At 42.2% G+C, this 13752-nt stretch overlaps 1 protein-coding gene across 3 annotated transcripts in view; it reads right to left on the reverse strand.

The window, feature by feature from the left end:
* The window catches only part of sema6bb (sema domain, transmembrane domain (TM), and cytoplasmic domain, (semaphorin) 6Bb), a 547826-nt gene that overhangs the window by 408983 nt on the left and 125091 nt on the right, over positions 1-13752 (reverse strand). For all 3 annotated transcript variants that reach the window (XM_043720976.1, XM_043720975.1, XM_043720977.1), the window contains one exon: positions 11444-11533. The gene's annotated coding sequence lies outside the window, so the exon portion shown is untranslated. The remainder of the gene's footprint in view (positions 1-11443; positions 11534-13752) is intronic.

Genomic DNA, 13752 nt, shown 5'->3' on the forward strand with positions numbered 1-13752 from the left:
TAATGTGTCTGACTGAAACTGCTCCAAATTAGCAGAAATCAGTTGAACTAACAAGAATGGTGACTGTGCACAAAGCACTTTGGTGAAGTGACTGAGAAATAATGAGGAGTTTTGCAATGGCACAAACACTGTAATGGCCCAATTATCTGAATGATAATTAGCAATGTCACAGATGAATGAAGACCGCATTTAAATGAATTGAACTGCAACTTTCTGGCCCTAAACTAAAAATCAAGCCCCATGATCAGAAACCATCCCAGAATCTTCAATCTTCAGAAATCCACCTTCAAGAGTACAAACTCTTAACTCTTTGCATACTGAGAATAGTTTACATGTCCAGATGATGGGTGATGGGTGAAGTTTAACTTGCAGTGGCTAGCAACATTCCCTTATTTGGCTACTGTCATGGTCAAAGGCTGACCAGGTTTGTAAATCAACCCAGCCAATGTTAAATAGCTGAATCTTGGGGAGTCTTTATTTAGCCAATCAAATAGCATTTGGTTTCAAAATTTGCATTCACCCCAAAGCAAAGGCTCGAATCATGCAGGAAGAAGACAAAGGAAGGCAAAAACATTTTTAAACTATGCCTTTTTCTTATTAGTATTGCATTTCCTGCACTGAAAACAAAACAAGACAATCTTCTGAGAAGGCTGTAGTTTGTCTGTAGCTGCTGGCGATCTACAATTTAAAGAATTCAATCTTACTCTATTCAGCAAAAAAAATCCAGAATTCTCAAGCACAATCCCATGTTCTACCAGTCTGTGCCACAGTCTGTTAAACATTGCTGCTTTGTTTTATTGTAAGATATTTCAAATGTACAGCAGTCTTTCATCTCTATGATAGTTGGATCACATGAAAGCAAGGCATCTTTTTTTCTGTCAGGTACTTAAATTATTCAATTTAATTTGGAGAGCTGTTCTCAAGTACAGTCACACTGCACAGAAACAGAGCCTTTGGTTCAACTCATCCACGCCGAACAGCCATCCCAATCTGACCCAGTCCCATATACTGCACTTGGCCCATATCCCCCAAACCCATTATATTCATCCTATTAAATGTTGTGATTGTACCAGCCTCCATTACTTCCTCTGGCAGCTCATTGCAGACACACACCAACGTCTGCATGGAAAAGTTACCCCTCAGTTCCTTTTTAAATCTTTTCCCTCACACCTTAAATCTATGCCCTCTAGTTTTGGACTGTCCCACCTCAGGAAATAGACCTTGGCTATTCATCCTATCCATCCTCATGATTTTAGAAATCTCCATAAAGTCGCCCCTCAGCCTCCGAAACTCCAGGGAAAAAAGCAGCAGCCTATTCAGCCTTTCCCTGTAGCTCAAATCCTCCAAGACTGGCAACATCCTTGTAAATCTTTTCTGTACTCTCTCAGGTTTCACAGTATCCTTCTTATAGAAGGGTGACCAGAATTGTATGCAGTATTCCAAGAGTGCCCTGTACTTAATGTTATGACCAATGTCAAATGCCTTCTTCGCCATCCTGTCCACCTCTGATTCCAGGAATTATGCACCTGCACCCGCCAGGTCTTTTCATTGGGCAACACGCCACAAGGCCCGAATATTAAATGCATAAGTCCTCTCCTGGTTTGCCTTTCCAAAATGCAACACTTCACATTTACAAAATTAAAATCCATCTGTCACTCATCAGCCCATTGGGCCATCTGATCAAGGTCCCACTGTACTCTGAGATAATCTTCTTCACTATCCACTACACCACCAATTTTGGTGTCATCAGCAAGGCAACGCAACAATGAGAGATGCTACAAGGATGCACTGAAGATTCATTTGAAATGGTGCAAGAGGTTCATTAATTCTAAATAAACCCTGGCCACTGGCTGACAGAAATGGCAGGCTGCAACAAATAAAGGATTTTGTGCTACAAACCTGTGAAAGCGTGGAAGTAAGGGTGGAAAAGATTGGCACAAGAAGAATGGCCGACAAGACAGGTATACAAGGAACATGCCCACATGAGACTTGCATTGGGGCCAGAGTGTTTTTATCTATTTGCTTGCATTATTATTAAAACACCCGACCCTCCCAAACTGTTTTTGTTGTTGGCAGGCTAACGTTTGACTAGAAAGGGTGCACTAGTACTTGTGTTGATTCAGTTCCTACTGGGTATGTACCTATGGCAGAAGACTAACATTAAATCCAAGAGACTACATAGTGACTCCTGAAGGATGTGGAAAAAGGCTTTCCTGATATAAGAAGATAATTCTGAATTTAAATATGAGGGGATTTACTCTCCTTCTAACTGCTATAAGACACTTGGCAGTGCTTTTCACAGAGGCAAGTATTCCATGTTCCAGCATTAATACATAGCCTAGGAAGCCGCTCAACTGTATCAAACTGCTACAAAAACTAAAGGAACTAGACAGATCATTCAACATCAATCAAGTCCCTGGAAACAATAATGGCAAATCCAGCGCTGTCGACCGTGCAAAGTCCTCAGACTTGTGTCACAACTGGGAGAGCTGTTTCACAGACTAGTCAAGCAATAGACTAGCATAGTTCTACTCACAGAATTATTACTGGGGTGGTGTTCGGGTGTCTAAGGCAATGCCTGCAAACTAGATCCTGTCCCACAGGCAGGACAGAGCCATGAGAGATGGTAGCACTGCTTTAGATAGTCAGGATAGAGTTGCCTGGGAGTCCTCAATGCTGACTATGGACCCTGTGATGTGTCATGGTGTCCGGTCAAACATACACCAGGAAAGTTCTTGCTGATTACCACACAGCGCTGCGTACTGCCTCAACTACCACTCATCCCTCGGCTGATAAGTCAATACTTCTCTCTGTTGAGCACTAGTGGAAACACCGCTGAGGGTGGCAAGGGTGGAATGGATTCCGTGTGGGATCTTCACTGGCCACCACTAAAGGTGATTCTCTAGCACCATTACTAACCAAGTCCTAAAAGACAGAACTGTTCAATTAGATTTGTGGCAGGTGGGTGAGGGAACCAATGAGAGAGAAAAACCTACTTGACCTTATGCTTACGAACCCTCCTGTTCCAGATGCATCTGTCCATATGGTACAGATAGCAGTCACCACTGCTCAGTCTCAACTTCACTTTTCTTTTACTCATTTTGTGGGATGTGGGCATCACTGGCTGGGACAGCATTGATAGCCCAGCCCTATTTGCTCTTGAGAAGTTGGTGGTGAGCTGCCTTCTTGAAACACTGCAATCCACCTGCTGTGGGTTGACCAACAATATCGTTAGGGAGGGAATTCCACGATTTTTGACCCAGAGACAGTGAAGGAACGGTGATATATTTCCAAGTCAGGATGATGAGTGGCTTGGTAGGGAACTTGCAGGTGATGGAGTCCTCATGTATCTGCTGCCCTTGTCCTTCTAGATGGAAGTGGTTGTGGGTTTGGCAGAAGCTGTCTGAGGACCTTTGCTGAATTTCTGGTTGACGGTATTGATTGTACCCTCCATCATTTTGTGTGGCATTCGGGGATGGGGGGTAGTGTCATGATACTGAGATTGGACGAGCAATCCAGAGCCGTCGGCTAAAGATCTGGGGATGTGGGTTCAATTCCCACTATGGCAGATGGTGAAGATTGATTTCAGGTTTAAAAATCAGAATAAAAATATCTAGTCTAATGGCAACCATTAGTTGTTCACTAATGTCCTTTAGGAAAGGAAATCTGCCATCCTTACCTATTTGGACTCAGGCACAGAAAAGATGTTTGGTCTTAATTTACCTCTGGGCAATTAGGGATGGGCAATAAATATTGACTTATCCATGGCACCTCACATCCTGTGAACAATTTTTAAAAAAAATTGCACTAAATGGGACAGATTCAATACACAGCAATATCAAGAAACAGCTGAAGGCACTTTACCTTGTAAAGGCTACGAGCCCTGACACCATTTCAGCAATTGGGCTGCTCCATGACTAGCCATGTCCTTAGCCAGTAGTTACAATGCAGGGACCTAGCCACCAATGTGCAAAATTGCTTGTGTATGTTCTACATACAAAAGGCATCCCAAATACAATTTAGCCAATTCCTGTCCAACCTGTCTTCTCCTGACCATGAGCAAAGTGATGGAAGTAATCACTGACAGTGCTGTCATGCAGCTCTCACTCAGCAAGAACATGCTCACTAACATCCAGAGTGAGACTTGCCTGGGCCATTCAACCTCTGACCTCACGACAACTGTTGTTCAAAGAACTGAGCTGCAGAACTGAGGTGAGAACAATTGCTCTTGCTTTTATTCCTCATTTGACCGAGCAAGGCATTAAGTAGCCCTGACAAAACTGAAGTCAACATGTATCAGGGGAAAACTCTCCACTTGCAGACGTACCTAGCAATGAAAGTAGATGACTATGGTTGTTGGAGGTCATTCACCTCAGTCTCAGGGTATCGCTGCAGGAGTTTCTCAAGGTTTTTTTTATAATAGACCTCTGTCACTTCTTAAATATTTATCAAATTACAAGCACTGCCCATGAGTCTGTTCAACTTTGTTCTACTTTCTATTCAACTCATCCTTTGTTCGCCTCACTCCTCCTCCCACTCTGCTAACAACATAAAAGGCACCATTTTCCTGCTCCTGAAGAGGTGTTGTATCAAATATGAAACGTTAACTCTGTTTTTCTCTCTAACCATGTTAATTTTTTTTTACAGCATTTTCTATACAATAGAATTAATACAATACAATACAGGAGCATCTCCTTTGGCCCACTGAGTCTGCACTGATTCCTAACCCTTATTAAGACCTGCTACTTATGGCCCATGTGCAGTTACTATCCTTCTGTTGAAGTCCCGTTCATGTGTCTATCAAGAAACACTTTAAACGTTGCTAAAGTGCCTGCTTCCATCATCTCCACTGGTAGTCCATTCCAGGTACTCACTACCCTTTGGGTGAGAAATATTCCCTAAACTTCTCCCCTAAACCTTCCCCCTCTCGACTTGAAGTTGTGCCCTCTTGTAGTTGACCTTTCCACCTTGGGAAAAAAGCCTCTGACTATCCATCCTCTTTGTGCCTCTCATAATTTTATAAACCTCTATCAGGTCACCCCTCAGCCTCTGTCTTTCCAGTAAAAACTATCTGAGTTTATCCAACCTCTCCTCAAACTAAAACCCTCCACACCAGGCAACATCCTGGTAAACCTGCTCTATACCCTCTCCAAAGCATCCACGTCCTTCTGGTAGTCTGATGGCCAAAACTGTATGCAATATTCCAAATGTGGCCTAAATAAAGGTTTGCAACATAACTTGCCAATTTTTTTACACTTGATGCCCCCACCAATGAAGGCAAGCGTGCTGTATGCCTTCTTGACCACCTTATCCATCTGTGTTGCCAGTTACTTGGATGTGTGGACCTGTATGTCCAGATCCTTTGTTTGTGGTTCTGTATATTGCCTTTATTTAAAGAAAACTGTGACTATGTTTTGTTTGATATTCACAAAAAAAGGGTACGTCTTCCTCACTGATGTGTTGTGAGTTTTCCACAGCTTCCTATTGACCTGTCTAAAATACATTAGAACTTGAGATCTCTGCAGCAAAAAAGTCACATTCACTTGGGTCCATGGGACAATGTACATCCAACCCCCTCGACATCATCTTTCCTCAGGTAATACAGATCTGAACGACTCATTGCCAGAGGTTAATACTTACCAGGCAGAGAGTCCTGAAGTTTCATTACATTAACAATTAAAAATTCAGGATGCATTATAAATGAAAGGGAAAGGGATAAGAAGGGAATTGATATAGGTAATGCTTTGGTGAAGGGCTGAGTCCCAGTGTGCAAGTGAAAGATTCAGAAGTTGGAAGCAAGGGGGGAAATGAAGAACCTTTGTTTATCACAAAGGATAAGGCCAATGTGGTCTGAAGAATAAGCCATTGAAGCATGTAACATCAGTGCGTTCAACAGACTGCTGAATTTCTTGAGGGGGAATTGATTACGAGTAACAAAGAAATGGTAGGTTGGTGGAGTTCATGTGTCAAAATGGGACAGATATTAGTTCTTGATAGTATTTCCTGTTTCTTTCTGTTAGGCTCATTAAAATAAATTCTATTTTTAAACTCTTCATATTTTCCCTATTGTGGTCCTCATTATCCCTCCAAAAAGACATATTATCCCTGATTTAAACAGTGAGTTGCAGACAGGTCAAGGGAAACGTCGCATTCTCTGGTTTGCCTGGCTTTTGAAAACTAATTTCAGCTGATGTACTTTGATGTTGCTGCAGTAAAAAAAAACTACTGACATTTCTCATACTGATGAGTATGAAAATGATTTAATGGAAAACATTTCTTTTCATACATTTTAAAGGGGCCTGGTCTTCACAAGAAAGCATTTGACTGTCTGGAAAGGCAGATGAGCTGCCACATTATGTCACAATGGCATTGTGCTCAAGTCAAATGAGGTTACATTTTGAGGTAATCTCTAGCACAAATGTCAATCTCCAAATGGAAGGAGAATGAACAAAACATTATTTTTTAAATGAAGCCAACAAAGTTAATTTTCTGAAAATGTACGAAGTGATATCAGAAAACCAGAGGCAGTTTTCTGTCAGAAATGCAGATTCATAAATAGATTTAAATATATTAAAAGCTGATCCTGCCCTTTCTTCCATAATATTTTCAGTTCTAATGAATCAGAGAGTGACTATGCAGTCTTATAAAAGCTTACAAAAACTCAGATATTTATTTTGTACCTTCAAAATAATAAAATGTAAGTGCTTCCTAGGGGAAACTACCAAACAAATGCTGACACATCAGGAGGTATTAGGACAGATCACTGAAAGTTTGGTCAAACTGCAGGTTTTATGGACTATTTTAAAAGGAGTAAAGAATGGTACACCTTAAGGCGTGGTTGCCAATGTTACATAGATTAAGACTTTGAATGCACAAGAATTGAGGAAAGCAAACTTTAAGAATTTTGTAGTTTCTATGAGATCACCTCTCATTCTTCAAAGTTCTAGAGAATATGGCCCAATTTGCCCAATCCAGATGGAATTTAACTTGGATAAATGCAAGGTATTGCATTTTGGTAAAACAAACAAGGGGCAAAACTTCTAACACTTAATGGTAGCGTCCTGGGTAGTGTTGTAGAACACAGAGGCCTAGGGATACAGATGCATAATTCTTTGAAATTTGTGTCACAGGTAGACAGGGTGCTTAAGAAGATGTTTATCATGCTTGCCTTTATTGCATAGATCTCTGAGCATTGGAGTTGGGATGTCAAGCTGAGGTTGCATAGGACATTAGTAAGGCCTCTTCTGGAGTACTGTGTGCAGTTCTGGTTGCCCTGCTATTGAAAGGATATTATTAAATTGGAGAGGGTTCAGAAAAGATTTACCAGGATGTTGCTGGGAATAAGGAGTTTGAGACATAAAAATAGGCTGATTAGACTGGGACTTTTCTTACTGGAGTGTAAAAGGTTGAAGGGTGACCTTATAGAGGTTTATAAATCATGAGGGACATAGACAAGGTGGGTAGCAAGGGTCTTTTCCCCAGTGTGGGGGAATTCAAAATAAGGGGCAATATTTTTAAGGTGAGAGGAGAAAGGTTTAAAAAGAATGTGAGGGGCAACTTTGTTTTATGCAGAGTGGTTGCGTGTGGAATGAACTGTCAGAGGAAATAGTGGATGTAGGTACAGTTACAACACACAGAAGGCATTTGGATAAGTACATGAATAGGAAAGGTTTGGAGGAATATGGGCCAAACAAGGACAAATGGGACTACTTTAGTTTGGGAACATGGTTGGCCTGGATTAGTGGGTTTGAAGGGTTTGTTTCCATGCTGTATGACATTATATCCTGGTAAATTATAGGAGATTATAGGAATGGGAATTTTAAAATCAAGATCTCACCAGTTCAAGTCAGTACAGGGATGATGGATAAGTAGATATTGATGCATTGGGTTACAGTTATCAGTTTTAGATGAGCTCAGGTTTACGGAGAGTGGAAGATGGGAGGTAGGGTTAAATGAACATTGAAATAGTCAATTCTGGGAGCAACATGGGAATGACTGAAGGGCTCAGTAGCAGATAAGCTAAGACAAGTCTGAAGTTGGGCATCGTTACAGAGATGGGAGCTAGGAAAACGTGGTAATGGATATGTGGAGACAATTCCTCAGGGTTAAAACACAATCCCATGGTTGTGAAAGGTCTGGCTAAGCTTCAGATAGTGACCCAAGGAGGGAATAGGGCCATTGGTTAACAAACAGAGTACGTGACAGGGCCAAAGAATATGGTTTCAGTCTTCCCAATATTTAGTTAGAATAAACTTCTATTCATCCGGGACTAAGTGGGCGGCACGGTGGCACAGTGGTTAGCACTGCTGCCTCACAGCGCCAGAGACCCGGGTTCAATTCCCGACTCAGGCGACTGACTGTGTGGAGTTTGCACGTTCTCCCCGTGTCTGCGTGGGTTTCCTCCGGGTGCTCCGGTTTCCTCCCACAGTCCAAAGATGTGCAGGTTAGGTGAATTGGCCATGCTAAATTGCCCTTAGTGTTAGGTAATAAGGGGTAAATGTAGGGGTATGGGTGGGTTGCGCTTCGGCGGGTCGGTGTGGACTTGTTGGGCCGAAGGGCCTGTTTCCACACTGTAAGTAATCTAATCTAAAGTAATCTAATCTAATCTAAATGTCAACAGGCAATAGGAAACATTAAAGATTGCGGAGTTGTTGAGAACATTACTTCAAAGCAGATCAGGCAATTTGGAGAGAGGAAATAAATTACGAAGTAAAAGAAAAGTTCTTCACTGTAAAAAAGTGTATGTGTTTGAAGTAGTCTTCTGTACTAGAGGAAAAAAAATTATGTATGTTTAAGACGCTGACATACTGGTTACTAGAAGAGAAGTATTTCTTTAATTGGGTGCATTACCTCCTCATCACCTGTGTGTTTTTTTCTGTTCTGACAATGTACAATGTGTAAAACAAAAACATCATAGGGATTTGAATTTTATTCATTGTCCAACAACCCAAACATTCAGTGAATATACAAGAAAATGAAGTATCCCATTGGGTTTCAATGCAGTGGTGTAAAGGACAGTTATAGGCAACAGTAATCAACATGTTAAAGTACAGTTGAACTAATACTTTGGTTCTGTCTTAACAAAATTATACAAATTACTTTCTAGAAATGTTTGGAAACTGAGGGTCGAGTTAGAGGGCAGTATGGAAGTATTTCTTTCTGTACAAGGAAGAAAATGGTGTTGGGTAAATTAATGAGGTTAAAGGCTGATAAATCACCAGGGCTGATAACTGACATCCCAGAGCACTGAAGAAAGTGGTCTTAAGACATAAGAGCAGAAATTAGGCCATTCAGTCCATTGAGTGTGCTCCGTCATTCAATCATGGCTGATAGGTTTCTCAACCCCATTCTCCTGCTTTCTCCCCATAACCCTTGATCCCCTTGATGCTCAAGAACCTATCTATCTCAATCTTAAATATACTCAATGACCTGGCCTCCACAGCCTTCTGTGGCAATGAATTCCATAGATTCCCCACTCTTTGGCAGAAGACGTTTCTCCTTATCTCTATTCTAAAAGGTCTTCCCTTTACTCGAAGGCTGTGCCCTCGGGTCCTATCTATGTAAACATCTTCCCAACAACTACTCTGTCCAAGCTATTTAGTATTCTGTACGTTTCAATTAGATGCCCCGTCATCTCTCTAAATTCCATCGAGGATAGACCCAGAATCCTTCAATGTTCATCATATGTTAAGCTTTTCATTCCTGGGACCATTCTCATGAACCTCCTCTGAACATACTCCAGGGCCAGTACATCCTTCTTGAATTATGGGGCCCAAAACTGTGCACAATACTTCAAATGTAGACTGACCAGAGCTTTATAGAGCCTCAGAAGTAAATCCCTGCTTTTATTTTCAAGTTCACTCAAAATAAATGCCATCATTGCATTTGCCTTCTTAAATACTGACTCAGCCTGCAAGTTTACCTTGAGAGAATCTTGGACTAGAACTCCTAAGTCAATTTGCACTTCAGATTTCTGAATTTTCTGCCCATTTAGAAAATAGTCTATGCCTCTACCCTTCCTATCAAGGTGACCTCAATTTTCCCACGGTGTACTTCATCTGCCATTTCTTTGCCCACTCTCTTACCCTGTCCAAATCCTCTCCACCTCCTCAATTCTATCTGCCCCTCTACCTATCTTTGTATCATCTGCAAACTTAGCCAGAATGCCCTTAATTCCTTCATCTAGATTGTTAATGTATAAAGTTGAAACATGCGGTCCCAACACTGATCCTTACTGAACACTATTTGTCACTGGCTGCCATCCTGAAAATGACCCTGTTGTCCCCACTCTCTGCTTTCTGCCAGACAGCCAAGCTTCTATCCATGCTAGCACCTTGCCTTTAACACAATTAGCCCTTCTCTTACTCAGTCGCCTCCTGTGCAGCATTTTGTCAAAAGCTTTCTTGAAGTCCAGTAGATAACATCCATTGGCTCTCTTTGGTCTAACCTGCGTGTTACTTCCTCAAAGAGTTCTACCAGATTTGTCAGGCATGACCTCCCCTTGTTGAAACCATGCTGACTTTGCCCTATTTTACCGTACACTTCCAAGTATTCAGAAATCTCATCCTTCACAATGGATTCCAGGATCTTACCCATGACCGAGGTTAGGCTAATCAGTCTGTAATTTTCTGTCTTTTGCCATACTCCCTTTTTAAACAGGGGTGTCACATTTTCCAGTCCTCTGGGACCCTTCCTGATTCTAGCAATTCCTGAAAGATTACCACTAAGGCCTCTGCTATCTCTTCAGGACCTCCCTTAGAACTCTGGGTGTAGTCCATTTGGTCCAGGTAATTTATCCACCGTCAAGCCATTCAGTTTTTCTAGCACCTTCTCAGTGGTGATGGCCACCATACTCAGCTCTGCCCCTTGACTCTCTTAAGTGTCTAGCCCTGGAAATAATGAATGGATAATGGTGGTCATTTTCCAAAATTCTATGGACTCTGGAGCAAATCCTACAGAAGGAGGGTGGTAAATGTAACTCCATTGTTTAAAAAGGGGAAAGAATAAAACTGAGAATTACAGACCAGTTAGTTTAACAACAGTAGTGGGGAAAATGTGAGAGTCTGTTCTGGAGGATATGATAACAAGACATTTGGAAAGCTTTAATGGGATTGAACAAAGCAGACTGGCATGCAGCACACAAAATGTGACTGAAATTTAAAAATGCATTTAAATTGTGCAAGTGAGTTCATAAGACTGTACGTTAACGGCATAGAGCACAATTCACTCCATATGAAACCTGGGCTCCCTGCTGGTTTGACTGATGAGGCTCATCCACTCCAGAGTGAGCCTTATGAGGCTTGGGAAGGTGAGAGGGAGGTGGGGAGGAGGAGGCAGACAAAACACAGTCATGTAAATCACGAACCAACAGTGGTGACGCTTTCTCCCCCAAGTGAAAAATGGGAAGTGTAGAAATGTTGGTAAAACTGTCAAGCTGTCCTACCTACTCCCAGGAACTGAGAAGGTGGCTGATGAAGCTCATTCCACTGGAGTGCCCAGAGCTGCAGAGAATTAGACAAAGCTGGACTTCAATCTGCAACAAACAAATAGACATGCTGTGAGCTCATCACTAACCCATTCAAATTACTAGGTTGCCTTCACCTCTGGTGAGAGCCGATCTTCAGGTTATTTTAATTAACCTGTACGAACCCTTCTCTGAGGTAGCTGGGACTTGAACATATCACTGCGCCATGAGTTTCCTAAGTTTTTTATCCAAAAATGCAATATTTCCAGCTGCTGGAGCTGGATTTTAAACCCATACCCCGGTCTCTGGATTATTAGACCAGTAGCAATACCAATATGTCAACACCTTGCATAAGAAAGGCAAAGAAACATTCAACAAGGGTTAGATTTGAACCCAGGTGTACACAGCACAGTGAACCATCATTTTAACTGTTGGCCACTTTATCAGAAATGTTGTTGAAAACAACTTGTTCGCACATGATAGGACACACTACTGAGAGCAGGTAGGATTTGAACCCAGAACTTCTAGCCTGGAGATAGGGAAACTACCGCTACAATACAATATCCCAATGTTATCATTATGTCTTTTGAAGTTTGCAACATTCAGGTTAAACAACAGCTTCCAGGTCCAAGTATAATAATCTCCTTTATTACCAGATTGCTCAGGGGTTACCAACTCTGGCTTCAATGTATTCCTGGAAATTTAACCATACGCCTTCCAACAATCTTACCCCCAAGCTCCCACCCTTTGGTTATCCAACACAACAACTTACAAATACATCACCTCTCCTGCTTCTTCTTTACTAAATTGAACAGCCTGCTCTGGATTTTCAAGTGCCCGTTGCGGTGAGGTTGAATATTGGCACGCATTGCATGGAACATTGACGGATGGTGTGCTAGCATTCCAAATGCTTCTATGACATACTGCGCTTTTCAGAGTTGGTGGGGGTGGCAACCCGCTCAGCTCTGGTTAACTGCTTCAGGAAGTGCTTATCAATGGACTGGAGGGCAACAGAATTACATTTTCAAAGGTTAAGTTTAAGGGGGATACACGCAGCAAGTACTTTACACAGCGGGGGGGTGGGTGTCTAGGACGCGTTGCCAGCATAGGTGGTATAGACAGGCATGGTAGGTTCAGTTAAGATGTGTCTGGACAAATGCATGAGTAGGTGGGGAGCAGGGGGATACAGATGCTTAGCTACTGGGTGACAGGTTTAGACAGTAGATTTGGATCGGCTCAGGCTTGGAGGGCTGAAGGGTCTGTTCCTGGGCTGTAAATTTTCTTTGTTCTTTGTTCTTTGTTCTTAGGACAGGAAGAAGAATGGACTTTGGGCACATCAGTGTAGAGCACAGTGAGGAGCCATCATTGATTACTGCTGATTTAAAGTCTCAAATCAAAATAAGTTGATGAGTGAGCATTCCTGTTCACTGCTTCCCCAATTGCTCCATTTTACAAGGCAAGGGCAAAGACCAGAAATGTCTGCTGCCTTCTTTATAAGGGCAGCATAGTGGCTCACAGTGTCAAGGACCTGGGTTCGATTCCAGCCTTGGGTGATTGGCTGTGTGGTGTTTGCACATTCTCCCTCTATCTATGTGGGTTTCCTCTGAGTACTCTGGTTTCCTCCAACAGTCCAAAGACATTCAGGTTAGGTGGATTGGCAGGGCTAAATTGCCCACAGTCTCCAGGAATGTGTGGATTAGCCATGGGAAATACAGGGTTATACGGATGAGGCGGGGGGTTGGGTCTGGGTTCGATGCTCTTCAGAGGGTCAGTGTGGACTCAATGGATCAAATGGCCTGCTACCACTCTGTCAGGATTTTGTGAACTGGGAGACCTCCAGAGCCAAGTTCTGTTTCCAGGCAATGTTGGGTGCCAATAATTTGGCACCAAAATCACCACAGTCCATATTACAGCCTTTACATATTGAAATAGCTTTCCAACTGGACTACTGCCATGGTGTGGTGTTAGGACCTGGAAATGATTCACACATGGGGTCCTGACCCCAGCCTGAAAATCCTTCCCCGTTTCCCATGTCCAAGATCTTCATAATGTGTAAAAACAAATGAAATAATTTATTTTTAATGCTCAGTAGTTTTTCTGCAGACCTAATTCCTAGTGACTTCAGATTCATCCTGGAAGGTTTGAAAACTCCAAAGCTATGCAGCAGAACTGACTGTCGAAGAAGGTTCTAGATTTAATGCCAGCAGCCTGAGTCGATCGAATTGTAGTAACAAATGGGAAAGTGGGTCAAATATCTTCCATACTCCTGCTGTATTTTGTGGGAATTA

This window comes from Chiloscyllium plagiosum, chromosome 31 (assembly GCF_004010195.1).
Source record: "Chiloscyllium plagiosum isolate BGI_BamShark_2017 chromosome 31, ASM401019v2, whole genome shotgun sequence".
Classification (NCBI taxonomy): domain Eukaryota; kingdom Metazoa; phylum Chordata; class Chondrichthyes; order Orectolobiformes; family Hemiscylliidae; genus Chiloscyllium; species Chiloscyllium plagiosum.